Raw genomic sequence first — 24515 nt, forward strand, 5'->3', positions numbered from 1 at the left:
TAGACCAAGTTTGATGAATCAAAATGAAATTTTATTGCAAATGGAAAAAAAAAATATATCAAATCAAATGCAACACAGATAAGAGTACGGTACATGGGAGGGAAAAACAAACACAAACAAATCATAATGACATTATACTAACTAAGGCAAATACAGGCATCTTATACTCTACAAAGATCATCATGAAATAAGGAAACACATGGAACATCGAGGGACAACAACTCATGTTAATTGTACCCTTAAATCCACCCCCTTATTAAACCTATCTAGATCTGATTGTGAAGGGCCAGAAACATGCTCACCAATCCCACTAGGAAGTGCAAGGTTTTGAAAACGAGTCTGTGTTTGGTCCTTTCAGGCTTCTCGTCTCCACGTGGATCGTGGAGCCCCTGCGAGCTGCGCCACATCTCTCTCCTGAGGTGGGGGTCGGGGGCGGCTGGACACCGGCAGGCCTGGATGTCGGCGGGGTCGAGGATCGTCAGCTCGACCCTGGTCAGAGGAGCCTTGGGCTAGCTCCCATCGCTTCTTCAGGTTCCTTTCCTCTCTTCTACCGGGCCGTGGTGGCTGGAAGGTTTCTTCGCTTGGGACCTTTATTTTTTTCTCTCTTCTCCCAAGCTGGGTTTATGGCCTCTCGTTCCGGCAACGGCTCGGGGATGGTCGATGATCTCCCGATGTGCTTCCCCGCGGCGGAACGCCTGCGATTGACTGCTCCTTCTTCTGGGTGTCCGGATTCAAGCTGCGTGTTTCCAGCTCTCCAACCCGGCGTGTCTGTGTTCAAGCTGCAGGCTTGCTACTGTCTGCCTTCCAACTTGCTCTGGCTTGCCTGTCCCGACTGCTTCCGAGTGCTTCTTGTGTCCTTAACTGCCGAAAAGTCTCTCCAGATATACCTTTCTTCCCGAGGTCTCACTTCCCGCCCAAAATCAGGTTAGTCTTTGTTTTAACTTTGGCGGGCTTTGAGCACAGCGGGGCAGTTATTATATTTAAAATCATTTTAAGCGGCTGGTAACAGGCCCATCTCTGGTTGGAAATGGCTTTCATTGTTTTGAATGTCCTGCTGATCTCGTTATCTAGTCCTGGGTGCTGTTCTCATGAATATGAAATTGTCCCCTTTTGTCTGGGTCAACATTTAGATGGCCTCTGTCTCCAAGCCGATCTTGAGTGGATCTGCATTGAATCCATATGCATACGTGTGGGTCTGGTTTCGTTCTCTCATAAAACGGCTTCCAGAACTTACTAAGGGTTCAATCCACATAGCTGTCTGATGTTGCGCAGGAACCATTTTAAAGAGTCCCAATGAGCTGATCACATGGTATGGCGGCCATTTTGTATGCCCCTTTTACTGGGCTATTTTAAAATAGTCTTTAAAATCACGGCCTCTTCTGCCATTTAACCCTTATTAATATAAAATCCAATTTTGCGAATCCCACACTCCCCCCTGATGATACTGTAACTTGCTTGGAGTATCATAATTCTGGGTGAGCAAAATTTTCTGTCCTTCCACAATCTAACCATCCCCAGTATTTACCTATCTATGACCCTACAACACATGCATTTCCCATTTCAGAAAAATCTAGTGTACATTAAGCATCTATAGATGGCAATACCTTGGAGCTAAAAATCTTATAACATACTTCCAGGTGTAGAGGGGGTCCTTATACCCCTACATCACCTAGTATATACACATTACCTTCTAATAATGACATCACATCTAATTAAACTTCAATAATAAAATAAAATTCATACGAAAATCCCCAAAACACATGAATACACATCAAAAATAATACAGAGGAGGGAGGGAAAACTTTAACTTTATACAAAGCATCATCAATCTAAATGGGCGTCTCTTTTTCTACCCGCACATAATGCTCCCTCCATTCCCCTCTATTCTCGTACTTTTGCGAATGTTTGACCTTTTTACAGTGTACAAACAACAAATACACTACAATGACAACCTGGCACACTACAAGAATGTGGGAGGCTATTCTAATCCAGGAAGGGACTTCTATATTAGTGAACAGGTCCCACCACGGTGGGGTCACTATGTCCAATATGTCTGCCCCTATCTCTAAAGTCTTCTGCTCCAGTGTGTAGAAGTGTTTCTGTGAAACAACAACGGCTTTTAATATCTTGGTGAGGTGTTCAGGGAGAGGGGGAATGATATATCCAAAATGTGCAACGAATCGCTAAAAATCGGTGAAATTCTCTTTCACAGTGAGGTGAACAGTGGAAGGTTCAGGGATGGGGACAATTCACTCTTGGGCCACTTGAACTTCTGCCCTGGGCTTGAAACAGAAGCTGCTGTCACTCACCGGACACCAACCGTGCTGTCCATGTTGGTAGTGGGGCGCTGCAGTGGTGACACAGTATGTCCCACCTCCTATATATGCCACCTGCGGGGGCACATGGCCTTGTGCCATTGCCTCCATGGTGCAATTTATAGGCTTTGCGCCAGCATTTCTGAACCCGCACTGTGGTTTTAAATGGGCATTCAAGTACTGGGGACACAGGATGATATGTGCTCCCCGGCTCCGGCACCCCGAGAGGTCGGTACCCATCATTGCATGCTCCCATCGAATGACATAAGGTGGGACCCCCGTGTAGCGAATGTGCGCACCCCCCTGAATGACTCCAATGTTCTCCACCCTGTATACTGGGGCAGGTTTGGCTGTCTTTCCCATCACCGGCATTCTTACCACTATACCCATAATGGTGTGATTAGACCGTCCACAGTCCACTGGGACTGGGTAGGCCTCTGAAGCTAGTCTGAGCTGGCACGGACTCAATGTATTCTCAAAAGGGTGGAGGGCTGCGAGGTGCTTGTTGCTAATCCAGGAGGGGACTAAGCCTTGCTTTAAATCCTCCAGATTACTGCGGCCCTCACCCAGTAACCACGCCCCGTATAGCACACAAGCTTCGTTCTGCGCAGCCTGATCGGACGCATTCCGATCCTCCCTAATGAGAGCATTTACCGCTCTGGCGTGTTTCTCCAGCTCCGCTATTATCTCTTTTAAGTGTAGTGTCATGGCCTGGTCCTCATGTAACTCACAACCCACTACCTTATTCTCACCAGTCAGTATCTTTCTTAGCTGTGTTTTCAATCCATTAATCTGAGTTTGTAGCTCCACGTCATCCAGTGCGTTGATGACGGAAGTTCCTGTATTAAAAGCTGTGAAAATATCATTTACTGCACCCCTTCTTTGCCTCCCTATTCTGTCCAAGACCTCATGTGGCATGGTGTACAATTCAGCTCTGTCGACATCGGCAAAGTCGAATTCGTAAAACTATTTAAACATGTTTGTTAACAGGACCTGGTATAATTGCTCCATTTCCTTGCGGCACCACGCTGGCAATCTTACCTCGGTGAGGTTTAAAATCACCGAAGCCCTTGGTACAGTACCTGACCTGTGGGTACCAATACCAATCTGTTCCCGGGTCCCTTTGTCATGGTGGGGCACCCTTCCTTGAGGGCTTTACCTACCGGAACTGTGGGCAGGGGCTTGCGGGGTCGGGTGATGAGCTCAGTGGCGTTTACTGGGATCTGTGAGTATGGGACTCCGCACGCCCGTGAGCTGACATCCCACCTCATTCCTTGCCCAGCATCCTGCCACTGTCTTTGGAAAAAGATGGAGACGCCTGTGGGGCAAGCGCTTTCTGAACCCCACATACAGATGTAGATCCCCTCATCTGGCTACCACCATTTGTCCCAACAGACACTCAACCCCCCATGTGTCCCCGTAATTGACCGATGGGTGTTATTACCCAATCTTTCCCAGTCCACAGTTGAGTTCTTCATGGTGCTGCTCAACTTGAGCAGCCACCACCAGCGGTCCAAAGGTACATGTCCATTGCAAACAAGGCAAATCTTCTTGCCCACGGTGACGCTGATCCTGGGTGCAATGATCCGCACCCTGGGGCACATCAGAGACGTTTCTCTGTACGCAAACCCCATCTGGCTGGAGTATTCAGAAGAGTTCGACCCCAGCCAGCCTGGCCATCTCCCTTCATGGAAGTAGGCAGCAGTCTCTTCAGCGTCCCGTGAGCCGGTTCCATCAGTTGCGATGGGGCTTCTATTTCCAGAGCACCCGTAGATGGTGGAGTCCTTGGTGCGGCCCCGATAGGCCCAGCTCCATCCAGCCATCGCGATCACGATGAGGATCCCTCTCATCTTTACTGGCTTCTGCAACAAACCACACAAATATAGCCAGGCTCCCGAGAGATTCTGGCTTAGGTGATGGCATGATTGGGTCTTTCGACCTCGATCCAAAACAACACACACACACTGGACAGATTTAAAACTACTTAAAACTCTAATCATCTTTAATATATACACACTGTAGTGTATGTACCTTTAAGAGCCCCTTTGTACTGTAATACCGGTAGTGACCACTCGGGTATATAAGCCTGTATAGCGTCTTGTATCTTTTAGTTCACCTCCAGACTTTGTTCAGTAAACACCTGTTAAACCAACTCCTGCATTCCGTGTCTCCATTAACACACGGATACAACAGTGGCGACGAATTGGAAACGGACTTACCTGCAATTCGGCAGCACCTCAAGGAGATCGATTCCTCAGACGAAGGTCGAAGAAAAAAAAAAAAAAAAACTGTGGTTTCACCAGCTAGCCGGGCTGGTGGCAGGTACTGCACTAATCCTTCCTGGGTGGCGGGCTGGGGCTCGATCGGGTGGCTCTGCAGCGGGGCCGAGCAGCGAGTCGGAAGGCGGAGGCAAACAGAGACGGAGGGTGGAGCACTCGGGATACGGCCGGCGCTGCAAAGCAGGTCGGCGTTCGGACCAAGCAGAGGGAGGGAAAAGTCCCAGAGAGTCCGGCGGGAACGAGTCTCCAACTATTGAAAATATCTGTGTAAATAAAAACCACGGAGAACAGCGTTGTCAGCAGCGGCAGCGGCAGGAAAGCGCAGGAGGCGCCATTTCTTCTCGGCAGGGAAGAAAGGAAAGCACAGGAGGCGCCATTTTTGATTTTCAGGATGCCTAAGACTGGCAATATTACTGCTTTCGATAGTAATATAGAGGATTGGACCACATATGTGGAAAGAGTGGAGGTATATTGCACAGCGAATGAAGTAAAGGATGATAAAAAGGCATCGGTACTTCTAAATCTGATGGGCGCAAGGACATACGGGCTGTTATGAAACTTAATCACTCCAGCCAAACCGATAGACAAGAATTTTAAGGAGATTGTTGATACCCTACAGGAGCACTTAAACCCAACACCGCTGCTGATAGCGGAACGATTCAAATTCTTCAGGAGGAATCAGCACAAGAATGAAAGTAACGCTGATTACCTCACCGAATTAAGAAAGCTGTCAAAGCACTGCCAATTCAGGGCAGGACTGGCAGATTCTCTACGAGACAAATTCGTCTGCGGTCTCCTAAGTGAAGGAACACAGAAAAGGCTACTTTCTGAGAAAGATTTGACACTGGACAAGGCTTTCACTGTGGCTGTATCATACGAAGCAGCAGCAAGAGGAGCTGCAGAGATACAGCAAAAGCCACAGGACTTCGGCACCCATGAAATGACACGGGGTTTCGAGAGATGTTATCGCTGCAGCAGATCCACCCATGGCCAGATGGACTGCTGGTTCAAGGACAAAGCATGCAGGCAATGCGGAAAGATGGGACACATTACACGTGTATGCCGATCTGGAAACAAAAAATCCACTGACAGAAAAAAAATCAATAAGGAAAAGTACAGAAAGGTACAAATGATGACGGACAGTAGCTCCGAAGACCAGAAGAGCGATAGCGACTCCGGAAACAAGAGACTAAGCTGTCTCAAATTACATAATGTAATTGCCAAAGAAGATTACCAGACCATTTGGGTTACCCTCATGATAGCAGGGTCCCCAGTTAAAATGGAGCTAGATACAGGATCAGCTCTGACCATCATAAGTCGACGGGATTACGAGCGGCTATTTCCGCATATACCTTTGAAAGACACATCCATTATCTTGAAGACATATACGGGGCAGAAAGTATACCCCAGAGGGAAAATAAGGGTGCCTGTTGTATACAACGGCAAGGAAATACAGAAGTTGTATTTATACGTTCTGCAAGATGGTGGTCCACTGCTGTTGGGACGTGAATGGATCAGGAAGATACGTTTAGACTGACACTCCATTCAGGCACTGACGGTGACCAGTAAGAAAAAAAATGATGATGACGTCATACCTGAACGATTAAAAGACATCTTGGCCAACGCCAAAGAAGTGTTTCAACAGGAACTAGGAACCTTGAAAGGCGTCACCGCCTCTATAAAAGTGGAAGATGTGGCAATTCCCAAGTTTTTTAAGGCAAGACCGGTGCCATACGCAATTCGTCCAGCAGTCGAGGCAGAGCTGGAGAATTTGGAAAAGGCTGGCATGTTATCCAAGGTAGATTGGAGCGAGTGGGCAACACCCATCATCCCGGTCATGAAGAAAACGTTCAATAATGATAAATCTCAAGAACAGAGAAAAATTTGCATCTGTGGGGACTTCAAGGTGACTGTAAACCTGATCCTTCACACGGTACAGTATCCTCTTCCGAGGATAGAAGGTATTTTCGCCTCACTATCTGGAGGGAAACGTTTCACCAAAATTGACTTGGCACAGGCATATCTACAGATGGAGGTTGAGGAGGCCTCTGAAAAGTATCTCACGATAAACACACACAAAGGCCTGTACCAGTACAATCGACTGGTTTTCGGAGTAGCATCAGCTCCAGCTATCTGGCAAAGAGCTATGGAGCAAGTCCTGCAAGGGATTCCGGGGACTCAATGCTACCTAGATGACATCCTTGTAACAGGAGAAAACGACAACGAGCACCTTGCCAATTTGGAGCAGGTGCTCACTAGGCTGAGAGAACAGGGCCTACGAGCAAATCGCCCCAAGTGCGAATTTTTCCAGAAACGAATATCATATTGTGGCCATATAATTAACGAAGAAGGGTTGCATAAGTCACCTGAAAAAATTGAAGTGGTCATAAAAGCCCTAGCACCTGAAAATGTCTCACAATTAAGGTCGTTCCTGGGATTGATAAATTACTATCATAAATTTTTACCGAACTTGTCAACTGTTCTGCACCCTCTTAACGCACTGCTACAAACGGGAGTAATTTGGAAATGGAGCAAAGACTGTCAACGTGCCTTCCATAAATGCAAAGGCTTGATCACGTCCAAGGAAGTGTTGGCTCATTACAACCCATCACTGCCAATCAGACTGGCGTGCAATGCATCCCCTTACGGCGTAGGAGCGGTATTATCGCATAGATTCCCTGATGGCTCGGAGCGGCCGATAGCTTTTGCGTCACGCTCATTGAACTCATCTGAGCATAACTATGCCCAGATCGACAGGGAAGCACTCAGCCTGGTGTGGGGAGTGAAGAAATTCAACCATTACCTACACGGACAAAAATTTACCTTGTTGACTGACCATCAAACCCTCGTCTCCATATTCAACCCTAAAAAGGGCGTTTCCATTATGACAGCGCAAAGGCTACAGAGGTGTTCCCTTTTCCTAGGGGCACACCAATATGACATAGAATACAAAGGATCAAAACAGCATGGGAATGCTGATGGTTTATCGTGCCTACCGTTGCCAATGGTAGAAGAGGCACCTACAGTGGACCCAGTGGAGATGTTCCACTCAACCATAGTGGAATGTCTACCAGTAACAAATTCTACCATTGAAAAGGAAACGAGAAATGACCCGACTCTCTCACGAGTCTACGATTTAACGGTGAAGGGATGGCCAGCACATGGCGAACCACTGTTGCCAGCATTCTCGCAAAGAAGAGAACAGCTGTCAGTGTGCCGAGGAACCTTGATGTGTGGATCCAGAGTGGTGATTCCACCCAAACTCCAGGATAAACTGCTAAAGGAGCTTCACGAGGGGCATCTGGGTGGAGTGAAAATGAAGAGCCTAGCCAGAGCGTTTGTGTGGTGGCCAGGTATCAATGGAGACATCGAAGAAATGACCAAGAGCTGTCTAGGATGCCAGAAGGTCCAAAATGCCCCACCACAAGCCCCTCTACATCCATGGGAGTGGCCCTCATCTCCATGGCAAAGGGTACATATTGACTTTGCTGGTCCATTTATGGACTCAATGTTCTTAATCACGGTTGATGCACACTCCAAGTGGCTGCAGGTAATAAAGATGTCCTCCACCACCATGGAAAAAACCATCACAGTATTAAGGACCATATTTGCCAGGAATGGGCTGCCTGAACAGATCTGTTCTGATAATGGACCGCAATTTGTGTCCGAAGAATTCAGGAAGTTCTTAAAAAACAATGTGGTTAAGCACTACACGTCCACCCCATGCCATCCCGCCACCAATGGATTAGCTGAAAGGTTTGTCCAGACCTTCAAGAAGGCCATAATGGCCATGGGTAATGAAGACATAAATCTACAACATAAGGTAGATAACTTCTTGTTTGCGTACAGGAATGCAACACATGTGGTTACAAACCAAACTCCCGCCATGATGTTTTTCAATAGAAGACTAAGATGCCAGCTGGATTTGATCAAGCCAAACATCAGAAGGGATGTAGAGAACCGGCAATTTCAAGGCATGAATGAAAGGCCAACTAGAACCTTCCAGATAGGTCAACAAGTTTTGGCCCGGGACTACCGCACCGAGAAATGGCAGCCTGGAACCATTTGCACACGACTAAGGCCGCTGATGTATACCGTGGACATTGGAGAAAGCATAATAAGGCGCCATGCTGACCAGATCATAGAGTCATCCGAAAAGGGACAACCTACACCACAACTCTATACGCCTAATGATGAAGCAGAGATACCCATAGTATCTACCTCCGATCCGGTGATACTGGAACCAGATGAACCCGACACTGGCATTCAAGCCGAATCGACCTTGCCAAAAGAACCTACTGCACCACCGAAAACTACTGCACCACCGAGGCATTATCCGGACCGAGTCAGGAAGCCTCCAGAGAGACTGACTTCTAATTCATTAACTGCAGCAAATGTGTAGATTATTGTTCTTGTAAACATGTTAATTAATGATTACTTAAAATGTTATGTACTAATTATCTAAAAGGGGAGGAATTGTAGTGTATGTACCTTTAAGAGCCGCTGTGTACTGTAATACCGGTAGTGACCACTCGGGTATATAAGCCTGTATAGCGCCTTGTATCTTTTAGTTCACCTCCAGACTTTGTTCAGTAAACACCTGTTAAACCAACTCCTGCATTCCGTGTCTCCATTAACACACGGATACAACACACACCTTAAACTTAAACTTAAACTAAACTTATGTACAGTGCTGCCCGTCCCCGGGCAGCTTGCCTAATCCCTGATCGGGCTGCAGCTCACCGCTCCCTGTGGCGAGGCTGCAGTGACCTGTGGCTCTGGTTCCCCACAGCCTTTCGCTGTTAAACGGGGACTGTGTTTTCTCAAGGATTTCTGAAGTCAGCGTTTACTGGGAGTGGGGGACTCGGGCCAAGACTTTACAGATTGAGGCGTTCAGGTCGACCTGCGAGGAGGTATTTTGGACGTGGCTCTCTTAGCGAGTGGACCTTCGGGTGGGACCTCAGCTCTCACAGCCCGTGGCTTTTCCACGACTGTAGGCTTCGGCTCCCTTCCCTCAGGCTCCGCCCCTTTGGGATTTGGGCAGGCTCCCTTGGCGAGTGAACCTTCGGGTGGGGCTTCGGCTCTCACAGCCCGTGGCTCTTCCACGACTGTGAGCTTCGGCTCCCTCCCCTCAGACTCCGCCCCTTCGGGAATTGGGTCTGTGGCAGACGGCTCCTCCCCACCTGTCCCTACAGGTGGAGGATCTCTGCCCCCAATTTCTACCTCCCCCACGCTCGAGTCGAGGGCGGGACCTCCGTCCTCCGAGTCCACCTCTTCCAGAATCGTGTCGAGGGCGGGACCTTGTTGTTCGGGTCCCTCCTCGTCTGAGTCCCAGGCCATCGGAGAAAGCTCCCCCCAGGTGGGTGGGACCTCCTCTCCTTCCAAGCAGGCTACAACGCCAGCTTGTGTGGTCTTTGACTCATCGCGCACCTCAGGCTGAGGATCTTTATCCTCAGACCTGGCTTCGGTTACTGATGTTTTTTCACCCGATTTAAACAGTTTGCACTGATTGATGTGAAACCATTTAGTGCGCCGGGGCAACTTCACTGCATATACCATGGGACTAGCATTGCCTACAATTTTGTAGGGTCCCCGGTACAGTGGTTCAGAACTGGCCACTCGGGCAGAGTCTCCTACCATGACCTTATCTCCCACTTCCCACTCCTGGTCTCCGGTGGCAGGGATCGATAGATCTTGTACCGATTCCCGCCTAGCCTGACCTACAGCTTTCTCACCGGCGCGGATGGTCAGACCCAGGAATTTCACCTCTGGCTGGCCGATCCGTGCCTTTTTTGGGTTTACCTTAAAACCCTTTCTACCTAACAGCTCCAATAACTCGGCCAATAGTGGGCCATGCTCCTCTCTTGAGTCCGTGAACAGGAGCAGGTCGTCCACATATTGCACTAGCTGATTGGGCTGGCTGAACTCTTTTAAACTCCCTGCCATGCATTGATGAAAAATGCTGGGGCTGTTGTGGAAACCCTGTGGCAAGCAGTTCCAGGTGTACTGTTGCCCTTTAAACGTAAAGGCAAACTTGTACTGATCCTCCCTCCGTAAAGGGATGGACCAAAACCCATTAGAAATATCCAGCACCGTGAACGTGGTCGCGGAGGCTGGAATACTCCCTATCAGGTCGGCAACTGCTGCTACTGTTGGCGCGCAGGCGGGGATGTTGCTATTGAGGACTCTGTAGTCCACCGTGGCTCTCCAGGAATCGTCCGGCTTCTTTACCGGCCATAACGGAGAGTTCACATGGGTGGCTATCGGTCTCAACACGCCCTGCTGCACCAGTGAAGATATTGCTATCTCCATGTCGGGCTCCGCTTCCCTGGGGAAATTGTACTGTTTTTGGGGTCGGGCCATGGGGTCCCCGTCTACGCTAACCTCAAACCCGGTGACCCTCCCGCAATCGTGCTTGTGAGTGGCAAACGTCGCTATGTGGTCGCACACGAATGCCTGTAAATCTTGTGGGACACCTGCGACCATGAGCTCGCGGTCATAACCCTCTTTTGGCTTCACGGTATACAGGGTCCCCCTTTCTCCTTCCCCTGGGATGACGACTACCTGGCCTGGCTCACCCTTACCCGCTCCCCAAAGACAATGATTTCTTAGGTCCACGAGGATCCCGTGTTCGACCAAGAAATCGGACCCTATGATCCCTTTCCCATCCTCCACCTCCCACTTCATTAGTATACACCTCCACTTGGTGCGGAGTGGTCCTTTATGAATGGAGAGGGGAATGGAATGTGCGCCAGCCTGTTCCTTGCCTGTGAAGCCCGGCAGAACATATGGAACCCCGGTGGACAGAGGCGAGGTGGCGGGGTTATCTGTGTGGATCACGGTGCACGATGCCCCGTATCCAACAAATAGGTCCCCTTCACCTCCTGCACTTCCATCTCCACGAGGGGTCACCTCCATATATCGTATCGTAGCGCACACAAGTAAACGGGCTGCGCCGGCTCTAGTCATTTGGGTACAGCGATCGGAGTTTCGGGAGCGACAAGGCCGGTGGTGACAGCTATTTTCCCTTGCGAGGTCATCAGAGACCGCATTGTCTGTACGATCGCTTCAATCGCAGCGGGATCTACTACTGCACCAGCTCCTTGCGCTGGGGCAGGAGCTATGGCTTGGTTTTGGGCTGGTACTGAGGCGGCGGTCTGGGCTTGGGCTAGGACTGCGGAAACTTTCCCTCTACTATCCTTCCACGGATTTCTACAGTCCTTGCGCCAATGTCCATCCTTCCCACACCCATAGCAATTGAACTTGGCTTGGACAGGGTGATTCCCCTCCTGATGCCACTCCTGCTTGCTTGGGGCTGCGGGTTTTGCCTCATGCACCTTTCCTTTCTGGGGAGGTATTTCCTGACTTCTACAGTTCTTATACGCCACATTTAACTGACGGAGCACCGTTTCTTCTGTGACACCGGGACCTTGGGGATCAAACCATGATCTGGCTAGGACCCGCATCTCTGGCAAGCTGTTGGTAACCAAGCAACAGAGCCAATGAACCCGCTGTTCGTCACTCATTTGAGCCCGTTCAGGCATACCCGGACAGCTGCGTCGATATACTGGCCACAGCCTTTCTGCGAAAACCCGTGGGGGTTCTCCAGATAGCTGCATGGTCCCTTCTACGCGGTCGAACGGACTACCGTCGTCCACTCCCATTACCTCTAAAACTTCCTCCCTGAGATCCGTGTACCCTTTCCGTCCCCTCTTGCCATCCTCTGAGAGGCACTGAAGGATCGTGGGATCCAGGGAGAAAAGCAACAGTTTGACCTGTTCCTGTTCATCACAGTCGTTAATGGCTGCTGTTTCCTCTATCTCTCTGAAATGAATCGAGAGATCTCCCTTTACTCTGAGTCGTGTGAGGTGGCTCACCATGGACCTTAATTGTGGGCCAGCGTAGGGCACCATGAGCTGGTTCTGGTGGGGTCCGACACTGCCATCGGCAGCATTGGGACTGAACCTCTGGTGCTGAGCGGGACACATCGGTGCTGGTCCCGTCTTTGCTACCAGTGGTTCTTCCACACACTCCACCTCAGCTACCTCATCTTTCGCTACCCCCTCCTTTTCCGACCAAGTCTCACTATAGCTCGGCGGTGCTGAGGGCTCGGTGGCTGGTACCACAATTACCTCAGCTGGAATCGGCTGTTTTGATTCCTTCAAAAAGTCCATGTGACTGGCTTTCGGGCTGACGAGACACACCATGCCTCTTGCCTTAACCAGGGCCGCTCTTAGGTCCTCTATGGTCTTTTGGCAGGGGCCGTGGTCTGTGCTCTCAAACCCGAGTTCGAGGGCCAGCTTCTAAGCTGCCTTAACCTCCACTACTCTCTCCTCCTGCGCTCTTAGCTGTTGTACGAGGCGGGCGTTTTTCTCCCATATCCTCGTTTCATTAATCTTTGCCTCAGTAACCTGGCACTCCAGGTACTCTATCCTAGCCTGATGTTGGCTAGCTACCACTTGGCGTTCCTGATTCAGCACGTGAAGCGCTGTGATGAGTTTTTCCCCACCCATGGCCTTTTCCTCTATCTCTGCTGCCTGGGTCGTGATCTTGGCTGCCTGTGCTGCAACGACCCGGTCCAAGATCTGGACCTGCTTCTTGTAACACATCTGCCACACTGCCTTTTCCACTGACTTCTTATGCTCTTTGCTCTCTGTCCACCTGATGGCTGCGTCCACCGGACGCCCATCCAGCAAGAGATCGGAAATCCACTGTTTAGTAAGATTTACCTTGCCAAAGACATAATCCACTATCCTCTCATCCATTGCATTTCGACCATTCAAACTTGGATCTATTACATTGCAATCCTGCCGCCAGAGTCCTGCCACGGTCGCCATTTTCTGTAAGGGGTTTTCCTCGAGAGGTTTCCCAGAGGTTTCTCTCTCTAGAGGCCTCTCTCTCTTGCACAGTAAACCCTTGAGTGGTTCGACCCACTCACCCCTTAGATTCTATACTCTGGACTTAGGCGCAGGAACTGCAATGTAGAGAAGACTCTTGTAGACCAAGTTTGATGAATCAAAATGAAATTTTATTGCAAATGGAAAAAAATATATATATCAAATCAAATGCAACACAGATAAGAGTACGGTACATGGGAGGGAAAAACAAACACAAACAAATCATAACGACATTATACTAACTAAGGCAAATACAGGCATCTTATACTCTACAAAGATCATCATGAAATAAGGAAACACACGGAACATCGAGGGACAACAACTCATGTTAATTGTACCCTTAAATCCACCCCCTTATTAAACCTATCTAGATCTGATTGTGAAGGGCCAGAAACATGCTCACCAATCCCACTAGGAAGTACAAGGTTTTGAAAACGAGTCTGTGTTTGGTCCTTTCAGGCGTCTCGTCTCCACGTGGATCGTGGAGCCCCTGCGAGCTGCGCCACACCTCTCTCCTGAGGTGGGGGTCGGGGGCGGCTGGACACCGGCGGGCCTGGATGTCAGCGGGGTCGAGGATCGTCGGCTCGACCCTGGTCAGAGGAGCCTTGGGCTGGCTCCCATCGCTTCTTCAGGTTCCTTTCCTCTCTTCTACCGGGCCGTGGTGGCTGGAAGGTTTCTTCGCTTGGGACCTTTATTTTTTTCTCTCTTCTCCCAAGCTGGGTTTATGGCCTCTCGTTCTGGCAATGGCCCGGGGATGGTCGATGATCTCCCGATATGCTTCCCTGGGGCGGAACGCCTGCGATTGACTGCTCCTTCTTCTGGGTGTCCGGATTCAAGCTGCGTGTTTCCAGTTCTCCAACCCGGCGTGTCTGTGTTCAAGCTGCAGGCTTGCAACTGTCTGCCTTCCAACTTGCTCTGGCCTGCCTGTCCCGACTGCTTCCGAGTGCTTCTTGTGTCCTTAACTGCCGAAAAGTCTCTCCAGATATACCTTTCTTCCCGAGGCCTCACTTCCCGCCCAAAATCAGGTTAGTCTTTGTTTTAACTTTGGCAGGCTTTGAGCACAGCGCGGCAGTTATTTTATTTTAAATCATTTTAAGCGGCTGGCAGCAGGCCCATCTCTGGTTGGAAATGGCTTTCCTTGTTTTGAACGTCCTGCTGATCTCGTTATCTAGTCCTGGGTGCTGTTCTCATGAATATGAAATTGTCCCCTTTTGTCTGGGTCAACATTTAGATGGCCTCTGTCTCCAAGCCGATCTTGAGTGGATCTGCATTGAATCCATATGCATGCCTGTGGGTCTGGTTTCGTTCTCTCATAAAACGGCTTCCAGAACTTACTAAGGGTTCAATCCACATAGCTGTCTGAGGTTGCGCAGGAACCATTTTAAAGTGTCCCAATTAGCTGATCACATGGTATGGTGGCCATTTTGTATGCCCCTTTTTCTGGGCTTCTTTTAAAACAGTCTTTAAAATCACGGCCTCTTCTGCCATTTAACCCTTATTAATATGAAATCCAATTTTGCGAATCCTACAGTGGGATCCAAGGGAAAGTGCCAAGTTGGATCCAAAATTGGCTCAGTGGCAGGAAGTAAAGGGGGATAGTCGACAGGTGTTTTTGTGACTGGAAAGCTGTTTCCAGTGGGGTTCCACAGGTCCCAGTACTGGATCCCCCACTTTTTGTGGTATATATCAATGATTTAGACTTCAATGTAGGAGGCATGACTAAGAAGTTTGCAGATGATACAAAAATTGGCCGTGTGGTTGAAAGGGAGGAAGAAAGCTGTAGACTGCAGGAAGATATCAATGGACTGGCCAGGTGGGCAGAAAAGTGGGAAATTGAATTCAATCTGGAGAAGAGTGAGATAATGGGCTGGATTTTGTGATGGTGGCGAGTTGGAGGCAGGACTGCTGCTTGTCGTGTCAATGTCCCGCCTCCATCCTCGCCTGACCATTCAGAGGGATTTTCCCCTGATTGAGCTTGTTAATGTAGGGGGTGGTGTGGGGTGGCACGTGCGCCCAGTCAGTTATGCCTCTGACTGTTTATGAGCGGTTCGAATTGCTCCCACGCCCCTGGGTTCTAGACACCGGACTTAGATACAAGGTGGCGATACAGAAAAGATTCGAGTAGACAGGTGGTTGGATGTAAGCAAAAACCAAGATTTTATTGAAGAGGAAATTAACACAATCTTATGAAAAAGTTACTAGTATACACTTATACAGGCAAAATACAAAATAACTATACTTATACAGGGAATGGGGAACACACGGCACATCGAGGGAAAACAACTATCTTAACAATCCCCTTATCCTTATCCCACCCTCTATACCTAACTAGATTAAGCTATGAGGGGCCAGAATTTATGCTCACCAATCAAAAGGGGTCTGCTGAACTCAAAACAGCGGTGGGGTTCGGGGTTCACTCTTGGTGCTCTCTGGAGCCTGCCATCATCACGTGGTCTCCGGGTGCTGCAAGGGCGTTGTCCAGGTACAAGTACCCCAAAGTTAAAGCCTCTGCTTGGGTACTTTACCTTGCAGGGATGACGGTTCCTCTTCCTCGGCCGACAGTTTGAGTTTGTATGAAGATAGTCACAGGTCAGCTGAGACTGAAGGCCTGATGATTCGAAACCTGTCTTCAGTCGTCTTCCTCAGTTCATCTCCTCTGTTGTCTTCCTCAGTACGTCTTGCCTCCTCGCCTCGTCGCGTCCCGACTCACCTGACCTGGATTGTCCGTGTCCATCCGATGTAGTGTCTGGGCGATTCCAGATGGAGTGGGAAAAGGCACGGGCAGAGGCCAGGGGGTAAACGCGGGACGGGGAAAGAGCAGCAGCTGCGAGGGCGAGGAGCAAGGAGAGGCCAGAGAGAAGAGAAGAGCAGCCTGCGATTGCTACCCGTGCCTTCAATTATACTCCTTTCGAAAACCCTTATCTGCACGCCAAATCAGGTTAGTTCTTTGTCTTAATCTTGGCGGGCTATCTTAAATAATAGTAGCAGTCTATACTAATTGTTTTTAGATGGCCGGTAATCACATCTACCGGCCCAATAATTGACTTGTTTTGTTTAGAATGCACCTTGATGGGTCTGTCCAGCCTCGATGACTTCCTTAATCTGTTCCCAATTATTTATGCAAACTGCTTGATGGCCTTAACTATAGGCCTAACTGGGTTTAGATTTGCCTCCAATTTGATCTAATACATTATTCAAAGTCCTGTTTGGTTTTAAAACTGCAAAGTCTCTCCTCACAGAAACTGCAGCTTTGGTTTTAATTTCTCCACAAGCTGCCTGTGCCGCAGAGTCCAAGGTTTAAAAAATCTCACAGGCTTTCTGCCACGAGGCGCGGACGCCATTTTGGGTACCCTATTTCATTAAAATGTCCATGCGGGGTCCATTTTCTTCTTAATAACCTTTGGGGAAATGTAGAAATTTTGCAAATCTTACACTCCCCCCGTGATACTAAAACTTGCTTGAAGTATCATACTTTTACAAAGTGAGCAAAAAATTTCTGACCCTCCATAGCCAACCTTCCCCTGTAATTACCTATCTAATATAGCCACGACACATGCACTTCCCATTCCGCGAAAATGTAGTGTACATCAGCATACAGAGAGTAAAATTACAGACTTTACACCCACCCAAGCATGGAGGGGTCCAACACCCCTGCACCACTTGGTACACATACATCTTTATTAACCGCGTCGCAAAGAAACAACAGAAAAACCTTTATTAAAAAAATAAAACACAAAAAAAACAATCTTTAATCAAAATACAAGGCAAAGACTTAAACGGGCGTATCTCCCTCCACCTTTACATAATGTTCCTTCCAGATCTTCTGGTTACGGAATTCTAACAACTGACCTTTTCCCTTACATTGAATGCAAACTAGATACAACACTATCCCTAACTGGCAAACCACAAGAATGTGAGAAACCAGTCTGATCCACGAAGGGACCTCTATGTTATTGAAGATGTCCCACCAGGGTGGAATCACAATATCCAATATCTTAGTCCCTATCTCTACTGTTTTCCGCTCTAGAGTGTAAAAATATTTCTGCAAAACTATAACGGCTTTGAGTATTTTGGTAAGGTGTTCAGGGAGAGGGGGACTTTCATAGCCAAAGAGGGCTACTTACTTTTGCAAATCCGTAAAATTCTCCTTCACAGGGAGGTGAACAATGGAGGGTTCAGGAATGGGGACAATTCGCTCCTGGGCCACTTGAACTTCTGCGTTGGGTTTAAAACAGAAGCTGCTTTCACTGACCGGACACCAGCTATGCTGTCCATGCTGGTAGTGGGATGCGCCGGTGGTGACACAATATGTCCCTCCTCCTATATATGCTACCTGCGGGGGAACATGGCCTTGTGCCATTGCCTCCATGGTACAATTTATAGGTTTCACGCCAGCAGCTCTGAACCCACACTGCGGTTTTGAATAGGCATTCAAGTGCTGGGGACACAGGATTATGTGTGCTCCCTGGCTCCAGCACCCTGAGAGGTCAGTACCTGTCATAGCGTGCTCCCACTTAATGACGTAAGGCAGGACCGCTGTGAAACGAATGTGTGCACCCCCCTTGAATGACTCCAATGTTCTCCACCCTGTATACCGGTGCGGGACAGGCTGTCCTACCCATGACCGGCATCCTAACTACTACTCCCATGATTGTGTGGTTGGACCGCCCACAATCCACAGGGACTGGATAGGCTTCGGAGGCTAGCCAGAGTTGGTACGGGCTTAATGCATTCTCAAAAGGGTGGAGGGCTGCGAGGTGCTTGTTGCTAATCCAGGAGGGGACCAAACCCTGTTTTAAATCCTCCAGATTACTGCGGCCCTCGCCCAGTAACCAGGCCCCGTATAACACGCACACCTCATTCTGCGCAGCCTGGTCAGAAGCATTTCTGTCCTCCCTTATGAGAGCATTTACCGTCTTTGCGTGCTTTTCCAACTCCGCTATGATTTCCTTTAAATAGACCGTCATGGTCTGGTCCTCATGCAACTCCGAGCCCATTACCTTGTTCTCATCCAGTAATATCTTCTTTAACTGTGTTTTTAAACCGTTTATCTGGGTCTGCAACTCTATGTCATCTAAACGGTTGATGACAGAGGACCCAGTATTAAACACAGTAAAAACATCATTCCATACTCCCCTTCTTTGCGTTCCTGCGCTACCCAAAAACTCTCGGTGTGTGGTGTAGATTTCGGTTTTGTCCACGTGGGCGAAATCGAACTCGTAAAACTTCTTGAACATGTCCTTTAATAGGGCCTGGTATAGCTGCTCTGTTTCTTTGGGGCACCACTCCGGCAAATGTACCTCGGTGAGATTTAAAATCACGGAGGCTACCACGTAGTGTACCCCCTGGTACAGCATCTGATCGGTGGGGACTAGTACCAACCCATTCCCTGGTCCCTTGGTGGTGGTGGGGCAACCTTCCCTGGGTAACCTCGCCGCCTGCACCATGGGTGGGGGCTTACAGGGGAGGGTTATCAGCTCAGTGGCATTGACTGGGATCAGGGAGAATGGGACTGCGCACGCCTTCAGGCTGGTATCCCACTTCATCCTCTCCCTGGCGTCTTGCCACTGCCGGTGGAAAAAGATGGAGATGCCTGCGGGGCAGACCTCCTCTGACCCCCACATACAGATATAAATCCCTTGATCTGGTCCCACTACTTGTCCCAACACACACTCAGTCCTCCATGAGTACCTGTGAACGTCCATTGGGTGTTGTTCCCCAACCGTTCCCACTCGACTTCGGAGTTCCTCATGTCCTTGCTCAGCTTCCTGAGCCACCACCATCTATCCAGTGGAATGTGTCCTTTACATGTCAAACATATTCGCTTCCCAACGGTGATGCTGACCCTCGTGGTAACGACCCGTACCCTGGGGCACAGGGGGGAGGTCTCCCCGTACATGAATCCGGTTTGGCTGGAGTACTGAGACGAATTGGACCCCAGCCATCCTGGCCACCTTCCCTCGTGGAAGTAGACGGCGGTCTCCTCCGCATCCCGTTCACCGTTCCCATCGATTTCTCTGGGCGCCTTGTCTCCCGAGTACCCGTAGATGTGAGAGTCCTGGACGTCGCCCCGTCTTTCGACGCTCATCCCAATCAGGGTGAATAGGATCACGATCCCCTTCATCCTGAAAATCTTTCGGCAAAAGATACAAAAATATGCAGCCAGGTCCCTAAGAGATTCTCTGGCTTGGTGAAGCATGGTTGGGTCCTGCGACCTCAACCCCAAATATACACTCTCTTAGCAGACTGCTTACTTAAAACTACCCATCACCTTGTTTAACTTAAGCTAAAACACCTAAGCTTAAGCTAAGTAATTAAACTTAACAATAAACACTAACGAAACTTAAACTAAAACTATATACATCCGCTGCCCGTCTCCGGGCGGCCAGGCTAATCCCTGGTTGGACTTGGCTCACCGCCACCCCCGGCGTGACCGCACCGTCCTTCACTGTTGGTCCCTCGCAGCCCGTGGCTCCTGTTGCATGAGGACCTCTGCCCTTGCACCATTCCCTATCTCGAGGGGCGGCCCTTGGTAACTGGAGGGCTGATGACCATGGCTTTCTTGGCTGGGGTGTCTGTGGGGACCTTCTGGGGGCCTTGACGGGTGGGGCTTTCTTGGCCGCTGGGCCTTTAACCCGAACTGCTGCTCCCTCAGGCTTGACCCCTCCCGAACTTGGGCTGGGGGCAGGTAACTTTTCACAGCCTGCTGCTGCGAGCTGAGAGTCTCCGCCCCCAGGTCCCATGGCTGGGTCCGGGGCGGGGTTTTCGACCTCAGGTCCCTCCCTTGCTACACCTGGGTTAGGGGCGGGGTTTTCACCCTCAGGTCCCTCCCCCTCATCTGGATCCCAGAAGAGTGGGGGAGTGTCCCAATCGATGGGCGTGATGGCCCCTCCCTTTAAGCAAGACACAGCGCCTGCCTGTGCAGTCTATGAACTCGCTCCTGCTGCAGGCTGAGGATCTTTATCCTCAGACCTTTTCCCAACTGGCTGTTTTCCCCTTTCAGGCGTAAACAGCTTACAGTGGTTGATATGAAACCATTTTGTACGCCGGGGCATCTTCACGGTGTAAACCATAGGGCTGGCTTTATCTACAATGCTGTAGGGCCCCATGTACAATGGCTCCAAACTCCCTACTCGGGCATAGTTCCTCACCATGACCTGATCTCCTACCTCCCACTCGTGGTGCTTTCTCGGTTCGAGCAGCAATCGGTTACTCCGATGCTGCTTTCCCATGTTCCCAGCCGTCTGCTCATGGACCTGCTTCAGGTGCTCAAAGTGGTTTCGGGCAAACCTGCCCTGGTTTACCTCCGTGAGCTAACCCTCCGTGAGCACCGGGGCTAGTACATGGATGGGGGTCCGCATGATCCTTGTTGAGTCTGTGGTTTCAATTGCAGTTATACTGAATAACAGGACACAGACTACAGAAGTAAGTAAACAGGTCTTTAGTGATTGAGGGTCAGGGCTGAACTGGGATACACTTTGCTCCGCAGGGTTTATATACCGGTGTGGTCACCACCGGTACTACAATGTACAGGAGCCATCAAAAAGTAGTCCATCACCTTAAGGTATCCTCTTAAGGTGGTACAGGTTACATACACTACAATTCCTCCCCTTTTAGTTTAACAGTGTACACCCCAAATTAAACATTACATGGATAACATATATACAATTTACACACAAAACTGTTCAAAGATTCAGTCTCTGAGGAGGCCTCCTGATCCGGGCCGGATAACGCCTTTCAGGGGTCTCTGGTTCTCATTGCTGGGGTGACTCATCCACTTGATCTCCTATGGATTGAACATCATCAGGTACGTTCGAGTCTGAGGTAGATGCTACAGGCTCAATAAGTTCTTCAACTGGTGTCTCTGCCGTAGACATGGGGTCGACCCTTGTTCTCGATTCCACAAGTTGGTCAGCATGACGTCGTATTACGTTCTCTCCAACGTCTACCGTGTACATCAAGGGTCCTTGTCGTGTACGAATTGTTCCAGGTTGCCATTTATCATCCCTATAGTCCCTGGCCAACACTGGTTGTCCTAATTCGAAACTATGAGTGGCCTTGTTATTTACATGCTGGAATTGCTTATTTTCGACTTCCCTTCGCACATTGGGTTTTAACAAATCCAACCGGGACCGCAACCTTCTGTTATAGAACATTATGGCAGGGCTTTGATTTGTCACTGCATGCATGGCGTTTCGATGCGCCATCAGGAAATTGTCCACCTTGTGTTGTAGTGGAATATGGTCTTCACTCATGGCCTTTATCGCCTTTTTGAACGTTCGTACAAATCTCTCGGCCAACCCATTTGTAGCCGGATGATGTGGGGCAGATGTATAGTGTTTCACCCCATTCTTTTTCATGAATTTCTGGAATTCTTCTGACACGAACTGTGGTCCGTTGTCTGAACATATTTGCTCCGGCAACCCATTCCTTGCAAATATGGTTCTTAGAACTGTGATCGTCTTCTCAGAGGTAGTGGTTGACATCTTAATCACTTCTGGCCATTTAGAATGTGCGTCTACTGCTATCAAAAACATGGAATCCATGAATGGACCTGCAAAGTCGATATGCACATGTTGCCATGGGGCTGAAGGCCATTCCCATGGATGCAGCGGTGCAATTGGAGGTGCGTTTTGAACTTTTTGGCACCCTGAGCAGCTTTTAGTCAGATCCTCTATTTGTTTGTCAATACCTGGCCACCACACATAAGCCCTAGCAAGGCTTTTCATCTTGACTCCCCCCAGATGACCTTCGTGCAATTCTTTCAGAACTCTCTCTCTTAATTTCGGAGGAATAATCACCCTTGTTCCATACATCAATGTTCCTTGACATACGGACAGCTGTTCTCGTCTGACTGAGAATGCTGGTAACAGTGGTTCGCCATGTGCTGGCCATCCCTTCACTGTCAAGTCGTAGACCCGAGACAGTGTCGGGTCATTTCGGGTCTCTCTCTCAATACCCGCATTGGTGACTGGTAAGCATTCGATGATGGTCGAGTGAAATATCTCGACAGGGTCAACTGCCAGTGCCTCTTCCGCTGTAGGTAATGTCAGGCGCGACAGTCCATCAGCATTACCATGTTGCTTTGTACCTTTGAATTCAATATCATATTGATGTGCCCCTAGGAAAAGGGACAATCTCTGAAGCCTCTGCGCCGTCATTACCGGAACACCCTTCTTAGGGTTGAAAATGGAAACCAACGGCTGGTGATCTGTCAGCAGCGTAAACTTTTGGCCTTGCAGGTAATGGTTAAATTTCTTAACTCCCCACACGAGGCTGAGCGCCTCCCTATCTATCTGAGCATAGTTGCGCTCAGCGGAGGTCAATGATCTGGATGCGAAAGCGACTGGCCTTTCCGAGCCATCTGGAAACTTATGTGAGAGCACTGCCCCGATACCATATGGAGAAGCATCACAAGCTAAGCGAATAGGCAGCGTTGGGTTAAAGTGAGCCAACACTTCCTTAGAGGTGATCAGCACCTTGCTCTTTTGAAAAGCCCGCTTACAATCATCGCTCCACTTCCATGGTATTCCCATTTGCAAAAGAGTGTTTAGCGGGTGTAACACCGTGGATAAATTTGGAAGAAACTTGTGGTAATAGTTAACCAACCCGAGGAACGACCTCAACTGGGATACATTTTCCGGTGCAGGAGCTTTTACAACAGCTTCGATCTTGTCAGGGAATGACGTGGCCGCAGTATGAGATTCGCTTTTGAAAGAACTCGCATTTCTGGCGATTGCCTCTGAGCCCATATTCTTTCAATCTGATGAGCACCTGCTCCAAATTCGCGAGGTGATCCTTATCGTTATCTCCTGCAATCAGGATGTCATCCAGGTAGCATTGTGTGCCTGGAATTCCCTGCAATACCTGCTCCATGGCCCTTTGCCAAATCGCTGGAGCCGATGCCACTCCAAAAACCAGTCTATTATACCGATATGAGCCCTTATGCGTGTTGATCGTGAGATACTGATGTGACGCTTCATCAACTTCCATCTGTAGGTACGCCTGCGCCAGGTCTATCTTAGTGAAGTGTTTCCTGCCAGACAGCGAAGCGATGATATCTTCAATCCGCGGAAGCAGATATTGCACCGTGTGAAGAACTGGATTAACAGTGATCTTGAAATCGCCACAGATGCGAACCTTCCCAGGTTCCCCCGGCTTGTTGCTCAACAAACGCTTCATGACAGGAACAATGGGAGTAGCCCATTCACTCCAGTCCACCTTGGACAGTACCCCTGAACGTTCTAGCCCTTCCAGCTCTGCTTCCACAGCAGGTCGTATCGCATAAGGCACCGGTCTGGCTTTGAAAAATTTTGGGTTTGCATGTTCTTCAACCTTGATGGTTGCCGTAATTCCTTTCAGTGTTCCAAGTCCCTGTTGGAACACCTCCTTAGCATCGTCTAAGGTTTTGGACAGTCGTTTAGGTTTGACGTCGTCCTCCTTACAGGCATCTACATTCAGTGCCTGTATGGAATGCCAGTCCACATTTATTCTCCGGATCCATTCCTGTCCCAGTAGTGGCGGACCTCCAACAGGTAACACATACAAGTCCATTTTCCGACTTTCTTTACCATTGTAGACCACGTTTACTTTTACCTTTCCTTTGGGGTATACTATTTGCCCCGTGTATGTTTTCAATACAATCTCCGTATCCCTCAGGGGAATGTGCGAGAATAACCTTTTGTAATCATGCTTATTCATGACCGTTAATGCTGACCCAGTGTCCAATTCCATCTTCACTTGGACTCCTGCAATCCGAAGCATGACCCAGATAGTTTGGTGGTCTGCTGTGTTACCCACATTATGTATTTTCAGACAACCCAGTTGCTTACTGCTGGAGTCTGAATCCGTCTTCTGTTCATCCGAACTGTTCTCTGTCACCTTGTGTACTTTTTTGTACTTCTCCTGCGGTGACTTCTTGCTGCTGGTCTTCTTTCCGGACCGGCATACTCTCGCTATGTGACCAAGTTTGCCACATTGCCTGCATTCTTTATCTTTGAACCAGCACTGGTTCTGGTCATGCG

Source organism: Somniosus microcephalus, chromosome 5 (genome assembly GCF_052327205.1).
Source record: "Somniosus microcephalus isolate GS21.2 chromosome 5, FLI_Smic_1.0, whole genome shotgun sequence".
In the NCBI taxonomy this organism is placed as follows: domain Eukaryota; kingdom Metazoa; phylum Chordata; class Chondrichthyes; order Squaliformes; family Somniosidae; genus Somniosus; species Somniosus microcephalus.